Source organism: Triturus cristatus, chromosome 3_2 (genome assembly GCF_964204655.1).
Source record: "Triturus cristatus chromosome 3_2, aTriCri1.1, whole genome shotgun sequence".
In the NCBI taxonomy this organism is placed as follows: Eukaryota; Metazoa; Chordata; class Amphibia; order Caudata; family Salamandridae; genus Triturus; species Triturus cristatus.
Window position 1 is genome coordinate 670083536 of NC_140584.1, and position 27677 is coordinate 670111212.

General features: G+C 43.2%; 1 protein-coding gene across 1 annotated transcript in view; it reads left to right on the forward strand.

Moving 5' to 3' along the window:
* PLCL1 (phospholipase C like 1 (inactive)) overlaps window positions 1–27677 on the forward strand; it is an 851314-nt gene that overhangs the window by 23255 nt on the left and 800382 nt on the right. The gene's annotated exons all lie outside the window — the stretch shown is intronic.

The window sequence follows — 27677 nt, forward strand, 5'->3', positions numbered from 1 at the left end:
CTCCCCATAGGACTGCATAGTGTATGACTCCACCCACTCGTGGGGGATACCTAGGTGATCCCAGCACCTTCATTGCCACCCTTTGGGGCCCCACAGAGGGGGTGTACTGACTGCATCTCCACATATGTGGTGCATAATGCACTTTCTGACTAGTAGCGTCTGGCACTGATTGGGCGAGTTAGTGACGAGCTAACATTTAAAAAGCTTTTGGCAGGCGTCTGTGAAGGCCATGACCCCACCCCCTCTAGGGATTGTAAACACAGGCTTGCTGTCCGCGAGGCGCTCTCTGCCACCACCCCCTGCTGTGTGCTCTCACTACCCCCTCCCTCCTCGTCAGTCACCGGGCTACAGCTTGTTCCTGTTTGTATCCGTCATAAGATATTTTCCGTACCAATATTGTTCAGGTCCTTAAAGTGATGCATGGCAGGATGGGTGGTGCGCATGCAACTATACATATTGACTTCATTCAGAGAAATGCATTCCAATTCCCCACATGAATGCCTGACACAAACATTCAGGAGTTATATATAGGGCAAGATTGAACGAGGTCCAACAAATGTATCCAAGATAGATGTACCTAGGGAACGTCGGAACTTACACTCAAAATGTTTCATGTCCAATAAAAACCAGCATTTGCAATGCAAGAATAGGTCTCGCATTTACGAGAGTTTAAGCTATTGGCATTGTAAATGACAATGCGTTGTATTTATGTTTAAAAAAAAAAACATAAATAAAAGGCATTGTGATTTACTATGCCAATAGCTCCAACTCCAGTAAATGCGAGACCTGTTGCATTGCAAATGCTTGTTCATGTTTGTGAGTTATTCATTCTGTGCCCGTGCTACTAGTCCTGCTTTATACACAGCCCTTGGAGGAGCTTGCTTCTGTCATAGAGCCAGTCTCAGCCAATCACAACACTGCTCGCATAGTCTACATTATAACACATAGCTTGAAAGGAGCATTAGGATTGGCTGGGAGGCCAAGCCAGTGATCCCTCAAAGCACAGGGGGACTTTGTCTCTGTCCCTTTGACTCTCCGCAGAGCACAGATTGGGAAGGCTAATGCACGAATATCAGGCTAGCCGTGTTTAGTCTGATATGTGCACTTCAGTTCACTGCAGCAGGATCCATCAGGAGAATGTCACGTCAGTACACTGTGACATGTGCTACGCCTCCGTCCCACAATGCTGTGTGTGCTATCCCGCTGTGCTCTAAACAAGTGCTTTGGATGGGCCGGTACTGCCCGGTACGTAGTACCGGCGCTTGTTTATTTTGAGAGGGAGTGTAACGGCACTTCTCAAGAGCGACGTAATACTTTTAATTGGAGAGTACTTCTCAGAAACAGGCAGTTACTCTGGTATAAAGTACCTGCACTTCTATGTTTACACTTCAAGCACTGCTCGAAACTCATTCAATGTAGGTCTATAATACCTACAAAGGGTGGCGGCGCATAGTGTGGGAGGAGCACTGCCCTAACGACCCATAAGGGGAGCCGCCCTTGATGGGTAAACGGTTCATAAACAGGGTGTGCCCATTGTCTTTTAATACCAGTGAGCTGCCTGTTCATAAGCGAGATGAGCAGTCTCTATGGCGAGGCCTTTTATCCATTGCATGGATCCTACTTGGGCCCTATGTACTATTATTGCATTCCCAAAAACTTGTCGCAATTTGCACAGACTTTTTGTGAATGGAATAGTATATTGTGAACCGATCTATGTGCGAATAGGTAAGTTCACAAAGGACAAAGTCACAGGGGGTCACATAACGGGCTGATTTATATTTATTAGGCAGGTCGACAATTTCGACCCCCTGAGTTTGGCAGCAATCACCTGGATGGTAGCCTGCAAGGGACAGCTGACCACCAACCATATGAAGACACTCCAAAATGATTTTTTTTCAAAGCAGCCCATATTTCTGAAAAGAGTCAGTGCTGCTTTTAAAAAAGTTATCAGTTTTGGAAAAACTTCAGGGTGAGCCTGTCTCTGAACCATTGCCTTCTTCCACCCCCTGCACCTCCCCCAGGCTGCCAACTCGATTCCCAAAGTGGAAGGCACCTTAAGGGGACCCCTTCCCCTTTGTCAATCAGTTTCAACCCCAACTTGGGGGGCGGTAATTCCTCGTTGGTTTCGGGTGGCTATTGGGGTGATAAGCCATTGATGCTTTTCTTTCTGAATTGGAAGCAAGAGGGGGAAGCCCCTTTCACGCTCCCTTCTCTTTGCGATTTGTGAACTTTCGAAAAAGGAGTTGGAATCAATTTTCCGACCCATAGAAGGGCCTTTCTACATTAAAGTCCCTTATGTTGTCACAAACCCAATGATTTTCCGAATCACAGGATGTGCGAGCCCAAAAGGACGCTGTACATGGGACCGCAGATGTCTTCATGCGTTGCGGAAAAGTATTGACAGGCAACACATGTTTAAATAAACCGATGAGTAGGCGCACGCAATTACAAATGCAGCCCTGGGAAATTGAATTTGGGTTGAGTGGAGTAATTGATTGGACTGATTTCTGATTTAAAAATAGTACAAGGGCTCTCACAGCTTCAATGCACATGCAACGACGCTGCCAGCAGCAGCCCAGCAGTGTGAATGATGTGATTAAAGACATGGTATGAGGTCAAATGTATCTAGCGCAGGCCCCTTTTGGGTCATCGCTTAATCTGAAATTATGCAGAACAGGCACCCATGCATTTCTTTTTGAAACTGTGTTGTTTTCGTTACTGTATGCAGGGCTGTAGGACAGCATAGCTTTGTTACTGTGCTGTATACACAGGGGCCGACTTTCATAGACATTGTACACCTCCAGGTCTACAGCCCCCCATAGGTGCAGGAATATGCACAACGTTCCTGAACTCTGCCAGTCACAGGTATCCTGGGGTACCAATAGAACACTTTTGTGTATTCCGTTTTTGCAGGAGCAAATGTACCCGTGTGTATTTGCTCATGCAGAAAAAAATCGAGCACGTGCACGTATTTGTTTTTCTTTTTCATCTCCACAGGGAAAAATTTTCCCCCTGGACTATTCCATTAGTCCCCCACAAATGTTGGGGGGTGTTTCTTCTCCTTCCCACCACTGGAAAGGGGTTTTCTTCTTCTGCCGTTGACATTAATACATTGTAAACCCTTTCCAAGGTGATAATGTAGTCGGAGACATGTTTGGAAATTCCCACAAATGTGAAGGTGTGCATGAGTTATCAGAGCTGCAGGGCATTCCTGCTCTGTAGTGCAAGCTCCTGCCTGTGCTCATACATTTACTTGCATGAAAATTGTTGGGAGTGTCAAGCCCTTTACTAGAGTTAGCATAACGTTTGTGAATTGGATTTGCAAATGGCCCTGGGAATCGGGCCCACTGAGCGAAGGAAGGCGAGAGCATACCGTATACTGAGAATCATGTACATGCGGGTGGACACCTTTCCCTTTGTCCCAGAAACGGTGCCCCATATATTTGAAATTGCCTTGTTTCTGTAGTTCCTCAATAGATATGGTATGCTCTAGCCTGTGAAGAGCGTCATAGCCTGCAAGAACTGCACTTCCATGATGTGAATGACATTTAATAAAAACATATGGTGCCTTTTTCAAACTATGGCTTTTAAAAGAGTGAAATCTACTTTCTGAGATTTACTCCTTTATTTGAATTTGGGGTAGATGTACAACTTTATGGAGATTCACGAAGACTCCTAGGAATATGCCTGGTCATAGATTTCCAGGAGTACTCCAACTGCGCAATACTGGAGTTTTTACGTGACTGTATGAGTAAATTGTATACATTTTCACACGTAACTTTGACCTGTTTATTTTCACATGTAACCTTACTCCTCCACAGTAAAAATTATTTCCTGTAGAATAGGCCTCCCATTACAGCTCTAGCACGGTTTGTTTTTTCTCCCATCACCCAAACAACACACTTTTTCCTGCCTTTCACAAACGCCTTCCAGGGTGGGAATCTATCTGAATTCTTAATTTGAATATCCACTAACTTCGAATTTTCAACTGGTCACTGCATTTGAAAGACCGTTCGTGCCCTTAACACACCATTCCTTCTCCATAATACCACATTTACAATGACGGACAGTGGTGGAATTGTTATTGTTTAAAGTGCAATTAATAATCGTAAAATGCACAAAAATACTGATTCTGTAAGGCAGGATATGGCGTATGTTGTTGTACTTGTACTTTTTGTCCCCCTAAGTAACACTTTGATGTGCAAAAATGTTTACAAATCAGGCTGTAATGACCATCTCCGACTCCAACGACAAGGAGTTGCCAGCAATTCAACCGATAAGGTATAGTGCTAAAGAGTGGCAACGGAGTGAAGGTTTCACCCTCCGTCTACTGCCTTTCCATTGCTTGGAATTCTTTTTTCAAGATTACTTATCACACACACTGCAGACGTATTTGCATGTAGCTGCAGATACTAAATTGAAGTAGCAACAAAAAATACACGAAATAACCAAACATGCGGGAATTTACCTCATGCCTAAAAGACAGCGAAGAGTAACGATATGAGCCTGACCACGAAGGGGATTCCACGCCTTTGGGCTAAGGATAGCAAATCTCATATCCCTGCAAGTTCTATGAACTACTGATAAGCCTGGATGATGTCAAGTGTATTTATCAGCCATGAATCAAGAAACCAAACCAAGAAGTAATTACAAATTAGAATTAGGATTTCACAGGATCAAGTGCTGTTGTTAACAAAATATGGCCTTGGGTTTTTTGGGGCATTGGCCTTCACTCCACTTCCTTTCTTAAGCCTCTGCAAACCTGTGAGTTATGCAGGCAAACCAAAACAATTTTATTTTTGGAAAGATTTACAATAAGAATGCATGTATGTGGAGACTAGTGTCTAGCTGCTGGAAAACACAATGTCACTACAGGAACACAACTTCTGCAATCCAGAATAGTTGGAGCCACGCTTTCCTTAGACGTGAAAATCGCCTAAACAACATTCTATTAATAGAAAAAAAAGTTCTGCTTTCCAGAAACAAAATGAAATTTGGCATAGATACACAATTTAATACTTTAGAAAGAGAAACAACACTTGTGAGGACGCAAACAAGTGATGCATCTGTGCTTTGATGCCAAAATGACGAAACTAGGCCTGATAATGTGCATCAGTGTGAGTGTGTTGTATGTTGCACGGGAGGTGATATGATTGGAGCTGCTCACCCGTAATTAGGAGATAAGGGATGGTTGTTAAAAGAGTAATGGCTGAAGTCGAATTTCATTTTCAAATAACTGACTATCCTAGGGAGTTCTAGACAGGTGTTCCTAATGACATCAGACCCCGGTTCTTCCCAAAATGGCTCCCATAGATCTCCTATGAACTCAAAGTCAGATGAAGTGAACTTTGTACTTTGTGCTTGTTGGATGAGGCATCTGGATGTTCCAGCCAATGCTGACAGGTTATCAACATTTTGGGAACAGTGTTTCTCCACTGTCACTTGAGATGCAGTGGAGAAACTTTATAGCCATTACCCTACCATTTAATCTCCTTTCACTGCTGTCAGCAGTCCTACCGTGGGACGTCTGGCAGCGGGTAAAGATGTGCACAGTATGTGCAGCGGTAAGTGACTACAAGGCTTACAGTTTCTATTGTTTAAAAAACTGCATTTAAAATAAGTTGGGAAGACACCAGATCCCAGGCGTGTGTGTGAGTCTGTGAGATTCTTGCATTGATACCGGACAGGCTGTCCTCTTCCAGAACAATCGAGGAAATCTGGAGTTGCTGCCACCTTTGTTACAATCATTACCCAGTTCTACGTGTGATATTATGCACTGTTGCCACCTGCATTACACATGAAACATCTTTCTGTGCATGAAAGTATGCGCATGTGTGAATCGTGTTCTACTGCTGTATACTGCTTCTGTTCTGTACGTGAGATGGAACCTTGCCCCGCTGAGGCCCATGTCGCACCTGCTTCTTATTGAAGCTTAGACAAATATTTCACTAAACAAAAGCCAAACAGATTGGCATTGCCACTGCTTGTTGTACTCCAGTTGGAAGAGGGGCTGAATCAATGTAGGGTACATCTTTAACAGACCCCGCCAGAGCTGCTTCCACCCTGCTTGCATAGAGAGAAAACAGGAATGGTGTGAGGACACAGTCCTATCTAAATCCCCTCTCAATGTCAGAGGGTCTGGTACACTCGCCCTCCCCGCCCCGGCGGACACATGCAGTCGCCTGTGAGTACATCTGCGGTATGGAGTCACTTATTAGGGTATCAACGCCCATACTCTCCATAAGGGACCACAGTTTGGAATGGGAGACACAGTGCCTTCATAGTTACATTGACAAACAGACGTTTGCCACTGCCTAGGGTGGTAAAAGAAGACTGGTCCAGACCTTCAGCTCTCTAAGAGAGCAGTCATGCCCAACCCATAGCAAACACGGTCTTAAATTAGCACAGGAAGTGCTCACTTTTTATGATACATCCGCAGAACTGCATTTAGTTTAATTAACATCCCCCATCCTGCTTGATGCCCATTTCTCTTCTTTGATCATGCTGAATTCCTTGGTGAAATTCCATGTGGCCGGAATTATTGTTACTGGATGACATTTCCTCCTGGAAATGCTGCTTTTATGAATGAATCCCCACAAAATGCATAGCTTTACCTGGCAGAATCCTGCATGGCATTCCCGCTCTGTGTGGATTAAGGCACACATTTAGCTCCTGCGCTGAGCAGGTGGTGAATGTGTGGAGGGGCCTGAATTGTGGTAGGGGCAGAGAGTAGGATAGGGAAAGGAAAGGGTAGTCACGTCACGTCAGCGGGCAGCATGCATGCTCCCCCACGGCAGCCAGAAAGGATGACGGGGATTAGGAGCGAGGCTGATACTTCCAATAATGTGATTTTACCAGCTGGATTTTGTGGATGGGGAACAGTAGAGTAGTCGTGATCAGGCAGTGTGGGGTATCAGACACATTCCGTGGGTGCCGGGCATTCCTTCTGAATATGAGATCAGCCAGAAATGTAACATTTAATAATCACGTTTGTTAATACTAAACACTAAATACAAATTCTATTTCAATACTATAAATTGATCAAGTGGTCAAAAATAATACTTGTCAGGGGCGACTGGGGAGTAATCCAAGGAAGCCCTTCTTTTCAGTAACGGGGGATGGGAGAAGGGGGGGAGGTGTAAATAATGAATATATCTTCCAACTGGAGTTCAAAAAGCACCGAAAATAGCAGCGAGTAGAACGAGTGAATATGTAATTATCCTCAAATTATAGCTAATTAATTATAGAAAAGAAATAGCTCAAAGCTTGCTCTGCAGCGTGTGGATTACAACCACCCTGTTTAAGGTCTTCCATCAGGATGTTCTGAAAACACATTAAATGTGCAGTTATTGGATTTCTGCGCATTAAACAAACGCTGTGTATTTAGATTAATGCATTACTCCTACTTTACTGAACTGTAGTCATACCGCATTACACCGCAGGAAAATCATGATAGTTTGCAAAATCAGGCAAGTGGCTATGTTGTTATGTTATGTTATACTATTTCTAAAGCACTTCATTACTCCAGGACGGAATGTCCCCGGGCTAGGAGGTCAGGTTGCTATGCCTACACAGGTTACAGCTGCTTTTCTTTTCTTGAAAACAGCCAAGTTTTGATTTTTTTCTGGAAAGTCAGTTTTGAATTTTCCTGTTTAAAGTTTATAGTATTAAATTGAAATCGAATTTGTATTCAGTGTTTGGTAATAATGGACTTCACAATCTTCCCCTATTGCTACATTGGAGTAATACAGGAATATGCCTCGTTACATCGCATGCCATTACAACGCATGCCATTACAACGCGGTCATTACAACGACCGTGTTGTAACAACGCATGCCATTACAACGCAAGTCGGAACAACGACTTGCTCTAGGGTGGGGGCACTGGATGTTGAAATAGTATAATTTACTATTCCAACTCCAGTCTGTGCAACAGTAGGGAAGGTGTTGGATTTTAAATCCAACACCCTCTGACCCCTAGAGCAAGTCATTGTTCCGACTTGCGGAGTAATGGCATGCATTGTAACAACTCGGTCGTTGTAACGACCGCGTTTTAATGGCATGCGGTGTCCCAGTTTCTTGGTAAACAATGTTTACCGTCATACAGAGCAGTTCAACACAAGCTTACAGCATGACATATGGTGTCCATAATAAGTTGCACAGTTCATAGACTTTTATAGGCCAATATCCTCACGCCTCCTCTTCCCAGTGAGTCATGGGTTAATGAATCCTGGCTCAGAGTCCATATGAGGGCTTCATGTCATCTATGAAGCAGAAGGAGGTTTCAACATGGTGTCCCAGTGCTTTTCCTTTCCTCCTCAATTTGTCTTATTCGAAAGAAACCCCTTCTTTCTACAGCTCTTTTATCTGCAAAGAAGGCGGAGGAGGCTTCAGTACGGTGTCCCCGTTCCTAGATTGATCTCTTAACTTTGTAACACCACTATCTGTAGAGCAAAATTTCTCCTGTAAGCTCCGCCTTCTATTCCTCTAAGGGGATTGACAGGCTCCGCCCTGCCCTGTCTCTGATTTCTGCATCCCTATTGGCTAACACTAGGCACCCATTCAAAAGACATGTCCCTTCTTCTCTGGTCGGCTTAAGACACTGCGGAAGCTAAACCCGATCTTCCACTGCACAAGGAGGAGCTCTGTTCTCCTACCGCATTGTTTTGGGGGTGGAGCCATCCTCGTCCACTTATATGTTTGCCTTCATTGAACGCCTCCACTTGCAACCAGTAAGTCCTAGATACAAACGTAACTACTGCAAGTTATTCCCCATACATGAGTAATAACTCTCATACACAATATGAAAGCATAATTACATCGTCGTAGTTACCCTGATTTACATGTTATTGCAAAGCAGTACAGTTACCAAGAATACGGATGTGTTGTGTAACATGCCACATTTCCTTTCCATAGCTGTAAATTCTCAGATGTGGCATTCATATTTTTCAAAGATTTTGGGCACTATGATTAATTGTAGATGTTGCAAAGCAATTCGCAGGTGTGGTAAGCATTTTACCCCTCATTGATGCCCATGCAGAGTGTATAAATTCACATTATGCTGAACGCGATAAAATGCAAAACAGCATCTTTTTTTTCATAGATAAACCCCAAATCCATTCATTTTTCTGCAGATCACAAGTGAAAGCCATGCAATTTTGTGCTGAAAAATTCATAGGATTAAACCAAAGAGGTGTAAATCATTATGGTCATCATTTTATTTAAAAAAAAAAACATCTGTGGTAAAACAAATAATTATGAAAACAAAACCTTTTAGAACTTTGGTGTACGCACACAATTCCAGGGCAGAGCAAGAGTATTTAGGTACTTATGATGTAACCAGCAGAAGCCTGCCGTATGGACCTTATAGATTGGGGTGGTGAGGGGAAAGGATGACTTCGTCTAGTATGACATAATTTCTTGAACGGCCCTGCTTTGAGGGTCTGTATTGTAGGGTTACCAGGCATCCCGGATTTGCCAGCAGTCACTGTTTTTCTGAGAAAAGTAGGTGGCACTTTTAATGTGTTCCAAAGCAGAGCTTGTTAGCAGTTGTTCTAAGAAAGCACTTTAATTAACTGGCTTTAAAAAGTTCATTTTATGTATTTTCTTAGTGACACTTCTTTGTTGATGAGCACTGCCATTTTGTGGTGCTCAGTTCATGTACAACTGTAGTCCTTCTTCTATTTTTGCGAAATGTCCTTTTTTTTGGTTTTCAAAATCTGGTCACCCCACGGTGTTGTGCAATACTAAACATGTCTTCTCTAAAAGACAAGGGAAGAAACAGGCAGGGTAAGCCATTCGATTTATGTGATTCAGATGGTTTGCCTGCTGTCTCAATTGATGGAGAGACAAAGACAACTCCTTCCTCATTGCGTCTTGTTGAATAGCGTTGCCATTAGGGCAACATGAAGTCATAGGCGCAACTATCAATGGTGCAGAAAGAGCAGCAGCTCCGAGCCGAGGGGACTGAGGGACCCTCTGCACCCCAATAAAACCAGCACACCCATTGTAGGGACCCCATTTGTTTTGCTTGTATCAGGAAAGGAGAAGTACATTTGTAATCGTTTGTCATCACTCAGTACATTGAAAATATACATTGCATGGTAGGACCACAAACCAACTTCAGAGATGGCTGCGGTGAGTGTCTCACTCTTGTGAACAGAACACAGTGAGGGCTCTGCTCCTTGCAGAAAGCATTTCTTCACATTGACAGAAATATTTATGGAGGAGAGAGCCTTATAGTAGAACTCTGCCCAGGGTTTGCAGCTCTCAGTTTTTGTTTGCCAGGTTTAGCCTGGTGTTTGTGCCTTGCAGGTCAGCAATAATGAGGGTGTCAAACCTTTCACTGAACCTGTACTGCCCCCTGCTACAGTCCAGGCAATGCCAGCTGATCAGAGCCGCAGCCCACCTTGACGGACGGTCCTCTGATGTTCAGTCCCAGGCTTGTTACTCGCAAACAACCAGTGATCAAAGGAATAAGAAAATAATAATGTACTGCCTTTTGCTACCAGGCAAAGGGTGCATTCATCCTCTAACTGATATCCAGAAACTGAGCACACTAAGAACCAAAAACAATGTTTGATACTCAGTTCAGAATGACACCAGCCTAGCATTCTGGATTTGGTCAACCGCTTGAATCCACTGTAGTGGCAAAGGATGAGATTGTGTGCGGGAGAAGATTTTTTTTCTTTCGTTACCTATACCAGCAGGAAATGGGAGGAGAAAACAGTAAAGCGAGAGACTAAGCACTTCAGGCTATCTCCTCCTTAGTTAAAACAACTTAAAAAGAGCACATGATGTGCTTGGATCCACAGAGTTTGGGGTGGGTTTCGAGGGCTCTTTTAAAGGATTTGCCTTTAGTTGTTTTAGTGTATGGGACTGAAGTGGGGGATGGTGGGGCAAGTGTACTGTGGCAAATGCAGTTTGCAGAAAGAGGGGCAGTACAGCCCTTGATCTGTGCATCACTTTTCTTTTGTTACCCAACACTGACACAAGTCTATTTTCTGTCAGACTGCGTACTTTTATCTTCCAATTCATACACATTCATGGGTGGTTTGAAGAGATTAGTAACCGGCGTCCCTATGCTTTCCGAGTTCCCCTGGTAAGGATGCTCAGAACTTGGTTAAATATTTTATAGGATCTTGTAGAGCCTGTCCTGTTCTGCACTGTTGAGAGGCGCAGGGATGTTGAGTAATAAACTTCTGTATTATAAATAATAAGTTCCTCAAAATAATTTCCATGGAATGTGCATCTTGCTTCATGATCTGTTAACTTTTTTGAAAAATTAGGATATTTAAATTATATGATCTACTAAGGGGAAAGTTACTCTCTTGGCTCTCATGTCAGTTCTACGCTAATCTATATACATTTGGAAACTGCTTTTAGTTTGATAAAGTTCAACCTTGGTTAAGTTAAACTCACTCTGGATCCACTTTAGGTGGTTTCTCAGTCTTTAAGATTGCTGCACCGGGCCACACAAATCTTGTTGGCATACGAAATCATCTAAATTAGATCCGGTTGAATGTATCTTTTACTCCTCTTTTTACAACATATTATTCCTTAGTCTACATCCTTACTGTTAGCAGATGTCTACTAATTGAAAATGTGAATTTATTTGTGCGTTCCACACTGCTGATTTTAACTTTACTGCTCTTACCTATTCTCGTGTACCTTTCATGGAGGCTTGCATTGAAGTACAGAAGTAAATTGCTCTAATTAGTGTTAAATTAATAGCAATTTACTATGTACTTGACTACAGAGGAGTAATATTCTCACTTTAGTTTGCGTCAGAATTTCAGATTCCAATTACCCTGTTCTAGTTACAGGGAGTGATTGATTACTTCACCTACGCAAAATTACTGAAGAATATTCTGATTAATGACAGACAAATATTTTTATTATTTTACCCTGCTCTGAGTTTTTGAAGGTGATTACTCTGAAATCTTGACTCTGTATTGGACTCCCGAATGACAGTAGTCTAAGATGTTGAATAAAAGAATAGTATTTATTACACCTCTCTTGTTGATGTAGGTGCCCTCTTTCACACATCCAAATTGGGAAAAATATAGCTCGTGCTGTTCGTTCTCATTATGTGTGTTGGCTTCTTCCTCGGTGCACCTCGTTAAAGTATGCTTATTGTAATAAGTACGTGAATTTACACATTGTACACCACACACCAATGTGTTTTCTTTTGCTTATATATTTGTTAGGCTTTTAAAAGATTCAAAATCAGATGTATGTATACAGTAGCAAGAAAATAGCATTTTCAGAATTTCTATTAAGTACAAATAAACACATAATATATACTTTGTAGTTACGAAAACGATCAACCAAATACAATATGAAACATCATATAATTATCTGCTTGGAATAATCTAAAATATTTCTTGAGCTAATTGTTGTTGATAGCTATTCGCATTCTTGTTAAATCAGTTTACTACTTTTTACTTTTTTTTCATTATATTAAAACGTTTCACTTTAAACAATAACACGGTGGCTTTGCTCTAATAGCAGTGACACGATAATTGCTCTTCTTGGACCTTATGACATTTTGGAAGCTCATTAAAATTGCAGATGTGTGAGTAACAAAGCGTAGAAAATATAATTAAAACATTTAGTCATGTTCCTCCCGCTATCAAGTCTTTTACATAAAAACGTGTACAAATGTGAGAATGTTAAAAAGGTCGCTGTCAAACCTTTAGAATCTCCAGATGCTAGCTGAAGGCGACCAGGTTAAATTATATTTAGTGCTTTGCCATCCCAATCAGTAATAATACCACATTCCAGAACTGTCTGCACCTAGAGTGATTTCCTATATTCAGTGCATGCTGTGAGCTTTCACTCCTGGCTGGCTTCTATATAGACCCTCTCAATCATTTATAACAATCAAGTGAATGTAAAGAGCATGTGTCTTGTCACTCACTCCTGCTCCCACCATAACATGCATCGGTGCTGCGATCTAGGAATACCACTCTGGTAACTCGTGTACAACAGTGGCGTAACGGAACTTGAGGGAGCCCCCCTGCAAAGCCCCGTTCCGGACTCACTCAGGAGCTCTCAGGCCAGGTTACTGTGCTGAGAGTGTCCCCTGGAGCTCGCCCCCCCCCCCTGCACTGCGGGGGCCTTTGTTACGTCACTGATGCACAATACCAAACTGCTTCTGACGTAAGCCCCAGTGCAATTCAACACTCTTCCAACCAAGCATCCCTTCACTGTGTAGTTTGCTCCAGTCCAGTGAGTCAACACCTCACCAGTACTGTGAAGTGCTATGTCAAAGCAATTACATATAGAATTATAGATGGGTGACCGTGAATAATGGGGAGGTTTTTTCACCGAGGGGTTTTGAGTGACATCAAATAGACCATGTGAGTGAAGTTCTAGTTATCTATGATGTCATTCGGAATCCAGAGATTAAAACATCTATAAGTCACTTTTTCCCAGGTGTAATTTCGTTATGTATTGTCCTCAAAGTCATCTGCCCATGCGTTCAAATGCCACAGACTTCATGGCTTCTCCTACCTTCTCCAGATGTAAAAAAATAAACTGGCCTCCAGGCACCCAACCCTCCACCCTCTGTGCCACCTTACACCCTTCCTTCCCTAAACTGTGTCCTCTGCTGCCCATCAGAGCACAGAGCCAGCTCTGCCGACAGACTGACAGAGGCGTATCAGAGCCACCTGGAACTCCTTTAAGGCATTGCAACAATGGGTAACAACGTTTGTTACCCATTGTTGCTACGTCATAGCAGTGAGTAACCAGATTAAGAATCTTGTGTTCATGCTAGTGGCTTTCAATAACAGCCACACAACAGCAGAATACAGTATACCTCTCCATTTCACCAGCTAAGAGCTGGTGACATTTCAAAACAGGAAGGGAAAGTACGAAAAGCGTGGAATTGGATGCAGTATTCCCCTATTTTTCATGAGACCGTCGGGGCAGAGTTTGAATATCATGGAATTCCCCAGCTGCATTTTGAGGGTTTTGGGCTCAGGTTTGAGAATAGTTCATAAGCTGCCCTTTAGAGATGTTGAGTCTGGAAATATCTCGTGTTGAATGGGGACAGTCATGGAAGTTGCCGGTAACTCTGCTAGACGTGGGATCATGTCATGATTTGGATACTTCATGTTTTACATGCTATACCTTTCGTGGTCACTTCTTTCTTGGTCATGTTAACTTAAATACTCATTTCCCCATGAATCAGTCCTATCTATCATGACTCATCCTCCATAAAGAGAAACCTGATACCAGTTCTTGTTTAGGAATGCATCCAGTCTTTGTACTTTGTCAATTAAAAGGAAGCAAACATTCTGAAGAAGTGTTAGGCAACTAACAGGTTCTCGAAGTATGCAGCCATTGTTTAATTCGCATCCTGTATAACAAAATGAAATTGGCCCATCCAATCAAAATGCTTAGAATGGTGGCACTGACTTCTGGTGCTCGCTTGTATATTAGGTTCCAAAGCAGGGGCAGGGGTGAGACTGATAGGGCGGATTATAATAGCGTTATTGCTCAAAGCTGTCCGGAATTAACAGCTCATAATTTCCCTACTCCATATCAATAACCTTTGCTTCTGGTTAGTGGTTTAATTGCTGGGCAGGCAGTCAATAGCAGTTACTGCTCTCCCCACTGTTATCAGCTGAGCAGAGTATAAAACAATTAATTACTGAGTGATTTGCAGATGGAATTTATTGTAATTTTCAACAGGATATTCATTATCAAGTGATGTTGGATAGATTTTAGGTCTGCCCTTTTTATACTGCTTTAGCTGTTTCACCAAACCCTTGTGTAAAAAAATAAAACAAAAACAACCCATACATTATATGCACATAGAGGGATTTTGGTCAGCAGGTTACATCCACTGGTCTGTTGGATTGTAATGCACAATTCCTTCCACCCACCACAGCATACAGCATGGGGTATCCGGACGAACCCATTTGCGCCAATGACCAAAGATTCTGCACATTGTTCTCATCTTTCTCTTATGTGAGAAAGCTCTTTCAATGTGTAATGTTTCTATTGAGGTTTTGTATATTACTTTAAATAATCAGTGTTTATTTTGCCTGCAGTTCAGATGCCCCATTAGATGGTGATTTATTTTCTGTCTCGTAAACTTTCTATTATAAAGTGTTGAAGTGACAATGTACCATTTTAGTAACCTGCTACTTGATTGCTTGTTTGGGTGGTGATTTTTGTCTCACAAACAACAACAATCCTTGGGTCTAAGTTACCTAATCAAACAAACCTTGTGGTAAGGCACTGTCAAAATAACACTGGGGGAATAATCCCTTTAGGACGAAATCCCTCACCCACCTATGATGGCATGCTTCGTCATTTGTGATTCTCCTCCCAGAGGAAAAACCTAGTTCCTCTGAGGGCTACAACCTGCTCTAGCTGGATCAACTAGATCCTCCAAATGAGGTTACTAGTGTGAGTGAGAACGCAGCGTAAAGAAAAAGGTTTAAAGTGAGTGAAGTGATGTTAAAACTGGCTAGAGAGAACCTAAATTTATTCGTGAGTTCTCGCTGTCAGGATTAAAAAACAATGCACCTGCGATATGGATTTAAATCGCATGTGTAAATTGATGGATTGCAATCAACATGTTTCAGCCATGAGGCCCATCAATCGAACCAGGCTTTCTTCAGGACCAATCAGATGCTGCTGCTATGTGAAATGTGTAACAAAGATTTTTTTTTTTTCAAAACGTATTATCAACACCTGAAACCAAGGGTACTTGCGGTTCCTGCTCGGTGAGAAGTAACGTTACCCGTAACAACTGGGTATGTTGCAAACCTCTATCTGGCGACAGCTCAGAGGAGAGGCACCGCTCTCTCCGTCGGTACCCCGGTCCGGTGGAGACTATTGAGGGAGGTAAATGCATCAGTGCCTGCCAGTTTCTTAAATGGAGATGTTACGTGCGCTGCCGGTCGCCGATGCTAATCGATGCTGATCGATGACATCATCGCGCAGGCGCAATGTCACGGAACACTATTCCTTCGTGCATGTCTGCAATGTTTCTGAATCTAAGGGAAATGTAGTTTATGCACCAAAGGTTAACACCGCACATGCACGAATCTGTTCAAAAACGCATACGATATTACAGCGCATTGAAAGGCGATGTGCCTAGGTTTTATGTTATAATAATATTGTTAACTTCAGACAAAGCTCCGGGGGTAAGGAAAAGACCATATGAATACATAATGACATCTACTCATATTACTCATGTGATCATTTTAAGTGTGGATGCCAAGCATCCCCAAGCGTGTGTCTCTCAATGTACCTAAAGTCAAAGAAAAGCTGGTACATTGGGCATGACCATATTGTTATAAGCGGTTCCCATGAATGTACACCTCTCGTGACTTTTGGTATGGACCTGATGAATTCCAGGAAGTCCCACAGTATCTATAGAGCAACCCATGGTATATCATCATTCAGGCCCACCTCCGCAGTGTTGAGCCTATGTACCCAATGAGATATGTTGAAATATCAGTTATATGTGCAGGAATGGCAGGTTTTCTCCAAGACTACTCACTTCAGATCTTCAGGAGAATGATTCTTTTCCAAGAAATGATTTGTAAGTTTAGTGGCAGTTTTCCTACAACGGATGGTGCTTCTATGCTCTAGAATACGGGTTTTCACCTTACGAGTGGTCATGCCCATGTACCGCAAGGCACATGGACACGTGATCAAGTAAATGAGATTATCACTAGTGCAATTTGTGTGTTTAGAAAGAAACCAAGGTCGTGGCGCTGCAATATCTACAGAAATTTTGTGTTCTGTGAATGGGCAGGCCGTACACATGCCACAAGGAAAATGGCCCCTAACTTCAGGTAAGTGCCAGAGAGTACTTTGTGTGTTCGGTTTCACGATGTGCGGTCGCGTATGCACCAATTGATCTTTGATATTCGTGCTACATTTAAGCAAATAGTGGTTGAGGTAAGGCAGTAGCACCGATGTTCAAAATCTTCCAATTGGAGAGGATGCTCTTCTTGATTTTGTTAGAGAAACTGCAAAAGGTGTTAACACATGTGAGTCGTGCATTAGCTTCCTTGGGTTCGCTAGGTTCGATGAGAGCCTCCCAGCTGTTATTCGCTGCACGTTTCAATGAACTCCTGATCAGTCGTTTGGGATAGTTCCTGGCTCCAAGTTGGCGAGCCAGATCTTGGGCATGTCCCTGATATTTAGACGTGGTTGAGCAATTCCTTTTGATTCGCAAGAAAAGCCCAAAGGGGAGATTATCCCTCAAGGCTTTCGGATGGTAACTCTTATATGATAAGAGCGAGTTCCTGGACATGGGCTTCCTGTACAGTTCAGTACATAAACCCCCATCAGTCGGGGAAATCAAGACGTCTAGAAATGGTAGTTCACTGTTGCTGAATTCGCAAATGAACCTTAGGATGTTGTTACGGGTGTTGAGCCACTCCTTAAATTCCAAGATGGATGATGGAAGGCCTCTCCAGACAACAAAAATATCGTCAATATAACGTTTCCATCACAATATGTGATCTCTATATGGATTGTCCTCATTGAAGACATGGTCCTGTTCGAAGAGGTGCACACAGAGATTCGCCAAACTGGGGGCGAAAACACTGCCCATCGAAGTGCCCGATGTTTGTAAAAATAGCTGGTCTTCAAATTGGAAGAAGTTTTCTTTCATAGCCAATCGGGCACAGTCTATGATGAAATGTACCGGGGTGATGGTGTCTATGCCCCGATTCTCCAACAAAATCTGTATTGCTGTAAGAGTCTCATCTTGGGGAATAAAAATGTACAAAGACTCCATGTCAAAGGACACCAAATAGTCCCTAGTGACATCGAAAGGTGTATCCCCCACCAGACTGAGAATGTCCTTCGTATCTTTGAGGTAAGTGGGCATCTCCATCACGAGTGGACGCAAGAAATGGTCCACGAATGTGGATAAAGGTTCCAATAAAGAGCCCAACCCAGAGATGATAGGACGACCAGGTGGTGGTCTCTGCTCTTTGTGCACTATTGGCAGAACGTAAAAATAAGGAATCACCGGCTGGGTCTTCACCAAAAAGGATGCCTCTTGTGTGGTAATCCAATTGTTCACTCTTGCCTCATCAACAAGAGTTTTGATTTCAGCCTGAAGTCTCTTAGTGGATCCGTTTTTAGCGGTTAGTGGTGATTTTTGTCTCCTCGACAAAAAATATTAGTGAATTGCATGATGCAATTTCAATTTTTTTTTAAATCACTAGTAAAACAGCCACATCAATGAACATTTTTCTTACTTTAATATTATTTTTAAGTATATGGTGTCAACAACTAGGTCGTGGCCTATGATTGTAATAAAAATGCACACCTATAGGCTTTGCCAATGCTGGTTAATTCTTGAAGTTTAGCAGGTTGTCTTTGTATGGCAATCCTTCAGAGCTAGAGCTGGTAGCAGGAGAGATACATTATATTACAGTAAATGATTTTTACCAGGGTTAGGGGGAGAAGCAGGAGAGAAACTCTGGCAACTTTGTCAAGATTTGCTTTCTTTGTGTGTCTAACTTAAAATGCTCTTGGTCTAAAGCATCTCCTCCATGAACAAAACACTATAGATTATACTTTATATTAGATTGAATTTTCATCATAGACATTGGTTGTACCCCTGATTGGAAAGAGTTCTTTCCACTAGCAATTAGCTTGCATTCAATGCCGTGATTCTTTTTAGAGCTAAAAGTGGGTTAATTGTTGCTCAATTGGCCACAAAATATAATGACACAATTCATACTATGTATAGATCTAAACATCTGGCCACAAATAATAATGACAGAATACATAATCTGTATAGATCTAAATATTATACATTTACGGAATTTTAGATATTCGTAAAGCATATAGAACTAAAGTTGGCCCTTCACAAAGTCTTAGATTTCTACGCACACTCTTAAACCTCAGTGTGCCCTCTAGTAAAGTTACTACCAGCCGGAAATGTGCATAAGTAAACATTTTCTTTTATTTTCTTCTCCATGAAGTAACATTTTCAAGTCTGGGTAAAGCCTTTCCCCAACACTCCAATGAAATATTGAATACATCCTTTCACACCCTGTAAAGTCACTTCCTTCTGATATACGCAGCAACACTTTTCCAGGGTGGGAAACGACCTCCAAAAGTTTCTAAATAAACAGAAACTTGTTGTCTGTGTATGTTCACTAACCTTTGCAGCCCCATCTGCCCCCCTCTAAAAACTGATCTGCCAAGTACGGGTCATCCTGAATACTTGCCGAGTAGCTTCCTGCACGGCTACTTCATCAGAGGTCCAAGATTTTGAATGCTGTACCTTCTAGTAACCGCTTCATGTCGTGGCCACTGAATCACCCTTGTTCTTTTGTTGAAACAACTACCATTAAAGTGAAGTTATGGCGATTCCAAGCTTAGAAACTAGGGAAATTGGCAAGCTTTAGGTAGCTAAATATCTGTAACTCAACTCCCAATTCAATGCTCAAGACTTCACACATGATGTCACAGGTGTCATAAATGTTGTTGATATAACTGGTGACATCACTTATCACTTCACTCTTGACAGTTTCAGTGACCTCACTATATATGAGGAATAATTGTTTTGTTTCTATTTGTTTTATTTTACTGATGGGTACTATTTATGTTTTTTAGGCCTTTTGCCTGGTACCAAACTGAGCCCCTGTGGGCTCTCTGGCTGCTGCGAGCCCCCAGCTGGTCCCTAGCTGATGTGCGTCACCTTTGGCCATGCCTCTAGTGGAGTTTGAGCACAGTGTCTGGCCTCTGGACTAGTCCGGCGCTGCCCTCTGCCGTTAGATGTGTAAAGGGGTGGTCGAGCACAGGCCTGAGCTTCTGGCCCAGCACTAAACCCAGCTCCCCAAAAGAGCAAGGGTGATTCCAGCCGCTGTGAGACCCCATGTGCTCACTACCTCTGGCCATGTTCAGTGGGGGTTAAGCACAATGGCCTCAGGGGCCCAAGGTGGTCAATAACTGCTGTTCTGCCCCGTGTGCTCAATAGCCATTCAGTAGAGTTTGAAATGTATGGGTTACAAACAGGTGTCGGGTGACGTTTGTAGCCTTCATCATTAAGCTATCTTGACAGGTACAAAGTATGGAAAATAATTATAGCTATCTGATTGGTTGTCACCGTAGAAACATTTCTTTAGTGACAAGCCTCATTGACTGGCACCACAGAAACATTTCTAGAGGGGCAGGCGTTTTCTCAAGGGGTAGGCCCGAGCCAGAAAATAAAATAAAAAAAGTCAGCGAAAAAATAAGATTAAAAAAATTAACATTATTTATATTGTGATGCTTACACACTGAACTTGGGCAATCATACAAAAAAGATGCACATGTCCTACAGTGTGGGGGAAATGTGTAAACACTCATGAGTCAGGCAGCTCACTAGTTAAAACAAGCTTTGCAATGCAATAGGTCTCGCATTTACTCTAGTTTTCAGCTATTGGCATTGGCAATAACAATGCCTTTTATTTAGGTTTTAGTTTTTAAAACATAAATAAAATGCATTGTCATTTACAGTGCCAATAGCTTAAACTTGCGTAAATGCGAGACCTATTGCATTGCAAATGCTTCTTTGGGAAGTCTAGTCAGGCGAACGGAACTCCCAGGGAATATACAGCAACTACCTTTTTTGTTCTCCAGGATCGCGATGCACTGTATGCGATGCGATGCCTAGTATTTTGAAGGGAAAAACTCAATATTGTTACTGGAAGCATAACTTTCGGAGTCCTTGTTCAGACTTTGACTCAGCAGATTCTCCATTTACGAAATAGAAGCCAACACCGTTCTTGTGAAATATCAAAAATATATAGCTTGGAGGAATGTAAAAAGATCTGATGCCAAAAATTGGAGGATTAAAAGTGCAAGTATGCTGGGACAGAACCTGAAAAGCAGGGAGTGGCTGGGATGTCAGTTCCTCTGTGCAGGCTAATGCACAAGCCGCCTCTCACCCCAGGCGCCTCTAGCTCCTACTATGCAGTTGAATTGAGCTGCCACCTCGTCGTCGGAGGTCTTGTTAAGCATGTCGCTATCCAGGGTCTGCTCATGGTGGTGGCAGTTTGCTTCAAAAGGAACATAACATTGCAGGAATAAAAGCCCTTAATGGAGCCCTTAATGGAGAGGGTGCTGAAAGAACAAGCACAGTGCAAACGATGTGCAGGCAATGAAAAGGAGTACTTGGCCAAAGTGGGTGGAAACCGAACTTTGGCACCAGGAAACTGATAAGAGAAGGACATGAGGAAAACACGAGTAAGAACAGGAAACAATATGCTGCAGCCAAAACAAACAGGAGAAGTAAGTGGCAAGCACAGGAACCAATGAAAAGCAAGTAAGGCAAGGAGGTGGCATGTAAGCCCCTTTTAAGATTTATATTAAATACAATAGATTTCACAAGCACAGCGCAAACACTGCAGGTGAAACTTAAAAAAGGGCCCTCCTGCCTGCCCATATTGGCTGTGGTCCCATAGTCCCTTGTTGCCATCCCAAACGAATCCAAATAGCGATCCATGAAGTGTTCCATTAAATAAAAGGCTGCTTGCATACACCCCTCGTCCTTCCCAGGAACCCGTGGTGGGGTTGGAAATGCTCCCAATCTTGCTTAAATCCTTGATGGTGGCCCCAAAAAACCCTCCTTTCCTACCTGTGTACTACTCTATCCACTTGACACGGTGGAGGGCGAGGAAGTCCAGTATTTAAGTCCTGCGCCCACTGAATGCCTTTCAGCCGCCAATCCTGGCTCAGAGCGAGGAAGAAACCCGTGCTAAATAGCTCTCCCCCCCTTCGATACCCTTCAGCCTTGCTCAGGGGCAGGCTCTCTATGTTTTTAACTGCCTCCCCTTCCCCACCACCATTGGGCTACCCTGCCCTTTAGCAGAAATACTGCAGTGCGTCGTGGGATCCTGGAAGCTTGATGAGTGCCACCGGCTCCGTAGGCGATACTAGGTCATTTTCCCAGGAGGAACCAAAAACATGGATTGCCCTGTACTCGGCTGTCAATGCATCTTCTTCAGCCCGATAGCTTACCATAGCCGCACTCACACATACCCGCAGCGACGGTGGGCTGCAACTTCATGAGTCCCACTGTACAAATGTAGAAAACAAATGTTGTTACATTTTAATTTGAGTATTTGTATGTAGAGTAGAGTAGTCAAAAGCACATATTCAGTTGCTCACCACTAGTGAGGAGGACAGCTTTTGCATGTTTCCAGGCAAGGAGGTACGCACATCCAGTGTGAATAAGGCCTAAGAGATTAAAAAACACTCCAGTGTAGATGTAATTAGTATAAATGCAATGGAGCATACATGCAGACCTTTAGCTTTCACCGCGGCTTCTCATTGGAGAGAACAGGAATGCCACGGAGTTTTCTTGACTTCATTTGGGCGCGCTTTGGTTTTTTTGTGAGCAATTGGTGCAACATTAATTTAAATACAAAGACTCACAGGTTCCAAATCCAGTGACGTCCTTGGCAGCGGCTCATCCAAGCGATCGTTCGCTGCTGACGGCGCAGTCGTACAAGCGGGCATCCTGCAGAAACGCCGCCCACTTCCTACCGCTGGACTGCAGTGGTTAGGTCGGTCTGTGACTTGAATTCTGATTTAGTGCAGGATCAGTCTTCCTCATGGAGCCTCTTAAAGCAGCGTGGGGTAAAATCCGCCCTGAAGCCCTAACATAGAGAGGCTCACGCGCGTGCGCTCTTTGTCAGGCGGGCAGCGTGTGTTTTCTGTAGCTGAACACACTGTGTTCTGGATGGGACGCTGTTGCAGTGTTCCTGCCCAGCACGGCTCTGAGCTCATTAGGAGAATCGCAGCTTCGGTTGTGTCATCATAACCTTTTCTTACATACATTTGTAAAGCGAAGGAGAATGGACAAAAAGTGCCTGTTTATCCTATGCCTAAAAATGTCACTGAATATCCTCTTAAAATCATAGGCAGTTTCTAATGCAAGCGGGGGGTAGCTTGAGAAGCGTCCTCTGCTACCCTCTGCATGGCAGGCCTGTGGCCTTGTTCCTGCTACCTCTTATTTACAAATTGGCGCAGCAAATAATAAACATATTTGTGGCAGCCTTGTTCCCAGACCAGGGGAGGGGGCTAGCGGGCGGTGGGTGTGGTGTGTGATGCCTCGCTTAAACAGTCTTCAGTGATGCTTCACTCTTTGGGCAAGTGCAAAGCTCCCGTCTTGTGAATATGTTGTTGGCTATGGAAGCAGCGGGCATGAGTTGTAGTCCTTGCTTCCCGAGTTGATCGGCTTCTGTGATCTTGGACGATCCACTGCTATTAGCCTTGTGCCAGACTTCTTTTATTTGTACAAACTGGGAGGCACTGGACATCACACTTCTGCCAATGTGTGTTCTAAAACATAAACCCATGCCGTAACATTAGCCACAGCATCTGATGTTTGTAAAGAAGGGAACTGAGGCAGAGGGCTCGAAGGCATGAAAAGGGGCACTTAAACCACATCTCCTAGGGCAGAGGTCTTCAAACGTTTTTGCTGTGAGCTCCCCTGAGCAAAATGTTTACAAGTCGGGTCCTCTTCCAAAACTTTATGGGCAGTTCTTGGGGGAGCGGAAGGGTCAGTGCTGAGTGCAGGGGACGGGATTACCATTTTAGCAGTACTTTTTCTGTAGTTGATAATCCACTCTAACTGTGAGACTTATCAAAGAGCAAATATATCAAGCAAAAACATGACTCCTGATAATTGGGGTGCTGTGAGAACCTCACACTCCGGGGACTCAATTCAACTGCACCTGTTGCACTGACGATAGCTGCTGCCCTGAGTAGCAGACTGTGTCCTCTGCCTCTTTCGCCCCTTCCGGATGTATGACATTACAACGCACACTTTTACAACGCATGCACTTACAACGCATTTTTTACAACGCATAATCCATTACAACGCACTACACTTACACCGTATGACACTACAACGCATTTTTAAAAACTACCTTTACAACGCATACCATTACAACGCATAATATTAAATTGCATTTAAGGTAAGTATTAGATAGTATAGGGGTAAAAACTACTTTTCTAACTCCAGGGGGTGCAACAGTAGGGTAAATGTTGGATAGTATAGGGGTAAAAATTACAATTCTAACTCCAGGGGGTGCAACAGTAGGGTAAGTGTTGGATGGTATAGGGGTAAAAATTACTATTCTAACTCCAGGGGGTGCAACAGTAGGGTAAGTGTTGGATAGTATAGGGGTAAAAATTGCTATTCTAACTCCAGGGGGTGCAACAGTAGGGTAAGTGTTGGATAGTATAGGGGTAAAAATTGCTATTCTAACTCCAGGGGGTGCAACAGTAGGGTAAGTGTTGGATGGTATAGGGGTAAAAATTACTATTCTAACTCCAGGGGGTGCAACAGTAGGGTAAGTGTTGGATAGTATAGGGGTAAAAATTACTATTCTAACTCCAGGGGGTGCAACAGTAGGGTAAGTGTTGGATAGTATAGGGGTAAAAATTACTATTCTAACTCCAGGGGGTGCAACAGTAGGGTAAGTGTTGGATAGTATAGGGGTAAAAATTACTATTCTAACTCCAGGGGGTGCAACAGTAGGGTAAGTGTTGGATAGTATAGGGGTAAAAATTACTATTCTAACTCCAGGGGGTGCAACAGTAGGGTAAGTGTTGGATAGTATAGGGGTAAAAATTACTATTCTAACTCCAGGGGGTGCAACAGTAGGGTAAGTGTTGGATAGTATAGGGGTAAAAATTACTATTCTAACTCCAGGGGGTGCAACAGTAGGGTAAGTGTTGGATAGTATAGGGGTAAAAATTACTATTCTAACTCCAGGGGGTGCAACAGTAGAGTAAGTGTTGGATAGTGTAGTGTAATATTATGCGTTGTAATGGTAGGCGTTGTAATGGAATGCGTTGTAAAGGTAGTTTTTAAAAATGCGTTGTAGTGTCATGCGTTGTAAGTGTAGTGCGTTGTAATGGATTTTGCGTTGTAAAAAATGCGTTGTAAGTGTAGTGCGTTGTAACAGTTGCGTTGTAAAGGTTGTTCCCCACCCCTTCCTCACCATGCATGCCCATACCTCCAATCTTGGAACAGAGTATCTGTCCCTTTCAGAATATAATGAGCTCCGGCATGTTGCCCACCACTTTGCAGCAAGAGTGCCATCACCTTTAATGCCAAGAAGAAAAGTGAGCCCCCAATCCTCTTTTATAAACAAAGGCAGTCAAAATGATTATGCTGTGGGCCTCTTATTCCCAGGCCCCAGTGCCACTGCACCTGCTTCAGTAATGAGATCCACTGCCTTGCAAAATGGCGGCCTTCTCTACACCTTATTGAAAAAAATGGGCCTCCATTTTGCCTCATTTCCAGCTCTGTCATCTCTCTGATGTGTCTCCCCTGCCTCAATTTTCACCTTGTCTTTGGCCAACGATGCTGCACTGGGCCCTAACACAAGCAAGAAAAGATAGTATAACAATACTAATTGAGGTTTAGTTGATGCCGCACACCACTGGACTCTTGTACTTCTGCATCTTTGGCACAAATGATACCTACGACTGTACCCACTCTCTCCACTGGCCCATCACTTCTAGACATGAGGCCCAAAGCAGGTTGTCTGCCCCTTTGTTTAAAAATAAAATAAAACAAGCATTTACAATGCAACGGTCTCGGCATTGTTAAAGTTAGAGCTATTGGCATTGCTCATGACAATGCCGTTTCTTTAAATGTTTTAAAAACAAAAACATTAACAAAAATAATGTCATGAGCAATGCCAATAGCTCAAACTTTACCAATGCCGAGACCATTGCATTGTAAATGCTTGTTACAAGTTCACAACGGGTCTGATTTGGAAATGTGGCCACTGGTTTGCTCTCTGCTTCGCCAACGGTGGCCACTTTTATTTTATGTCCCAGTCCGAATCTGCGCTCGTTTTTGCAATGAAAGTTGAGTTCATTATTTCTACATGGATGGTGAGACCGCTTCACACGTCTCGAAAGGCAGAAAGATGTTCGGTGTCTCTCTAAACTGGAGTTTAAGGCAAGGGGCTTGTGGTCAGCCCCTGAGCCTCGGCTCTCCGGGGCGTTATTGGGGTACCCTCGCCCCACCGACGGCACGGGCGCTGCCGGCTCCAGTACTCTGTGCGAGACAGAGTTTAACCCCGCGAACCACAAGTGCACACGATGTGTTAGTGGTCGTAAAAGGATGCTACAAACAGCTGTTTTGTTCATTCGAGCAAAGGCGTTCTACTCACGTGCAACTCGGAGGGGTAAACATTAAAATAAATATTACTTAAACAGGAGTATAAATAAATCACCGCCAGGCCGTCCATCAATCCTAAACTGTGCAGTTCTTGCAAAATGCACAGACTGTTGTTCCGTAAATCAGGAATCTGCTTTAATTACAAAAAAAATGACGGAAAAGAATAAATAATAAAACGAAAATTCGACTAGATGCCGGCTCCAGTACTCTGTGCGAGACAGAGTTTAAGCCCGCGAACCACAAGTGCACACGATGTGTTAGTGCTCGTAAAAGGATGCTACAAACAGCTGTTTTGTTCATTCGAGCAAAGGCGTTCTACTCACGTGCAACTCGGAGGGGTAAACATTAAAATAAATATTACTTAAACAGGAGTATAAATAAATCACCGCAAGGCCGTCCTGCAATCCTGTGCAGTTCTTGCAAAATGCCCAGACCGTTGTTCCGTAAATCTGAAATCTGCTTTAATTACAAAAAAAATGACGGAAAAGAATAAATAATAAAACGAAAATTCGACTAGATGAAGAAACGCCCCCCCCCCGAAACATGGAAGCGCTGTAAACTAAATACGATCTAAAATCCGAAGAAAACGCCACGAAACTAGACTTTCGGCGCATAGGTAGCACATTAAATTCCCAAATGTGTGGCAAAACGACAAAGCACACCTAGTTTAGCAAAAGTACCCTGTGTATTTGAGTATATTGTTTTCACAGCGCGAAAAAAATTCAGTGGAACAGTCATTGAGCAAGTTGGAATTCGGTGTTTGCAAAACATATCGTACGCGTTAGATGCTCCTAAATTATTTCTTTTTTTTCAAATAAACCCTATTTAGAACACGGTTGCGAAATTAAATGCATTTCAATCAACAACAACAAATATTGGTTGCTTGTCGAATCACTGCGTGCGCCGCCAGTGATGTTTCCTTCAAAAACGCCGTTTGCATAAATTCACATTGAATTGCATTTGACCGCACTTCATGGCGCCTCGCAGCCGGCTCTCAGTGTATATGACAAATGATGTGTGGGGAGTCGGACCCTCCACACACTCTGTGGGACTCTGCCCTGATCCTCGCTCTTAACTGCATTTCCATCAGGACAAAGCGCCGTGAAGCAGCTGCAAGGAGATACATAGCGCTATCTAAACACCCACATAAATAGGCTCGCAAACAACGCACCTATGTTCCAGCCACGTCGATACAAAAAAACCTTATTTTCCCACAAAAAATACAATTTCGATGCTAGACTGTTAGTCATATCTGGTCATCATCGTCCCGAGCAATGAGAAGGCGCATGTGACTGGTGGCAGAGGCAGCTCGCAGGATATCCACAGCCCTATGGAGAAAAAAAAAACAAGCCCAGGGCACCGGAAGACACCACCGCCTTTCTCCGAGGCAGAGCAGAAATGCCTTGGAGAAAGGCAGCGTCCTTTTCGGATTCTGGGGCGTGTTTTGCTGTTGTCTCCTCCTTGAGACTTCTTGCAAAAAACAC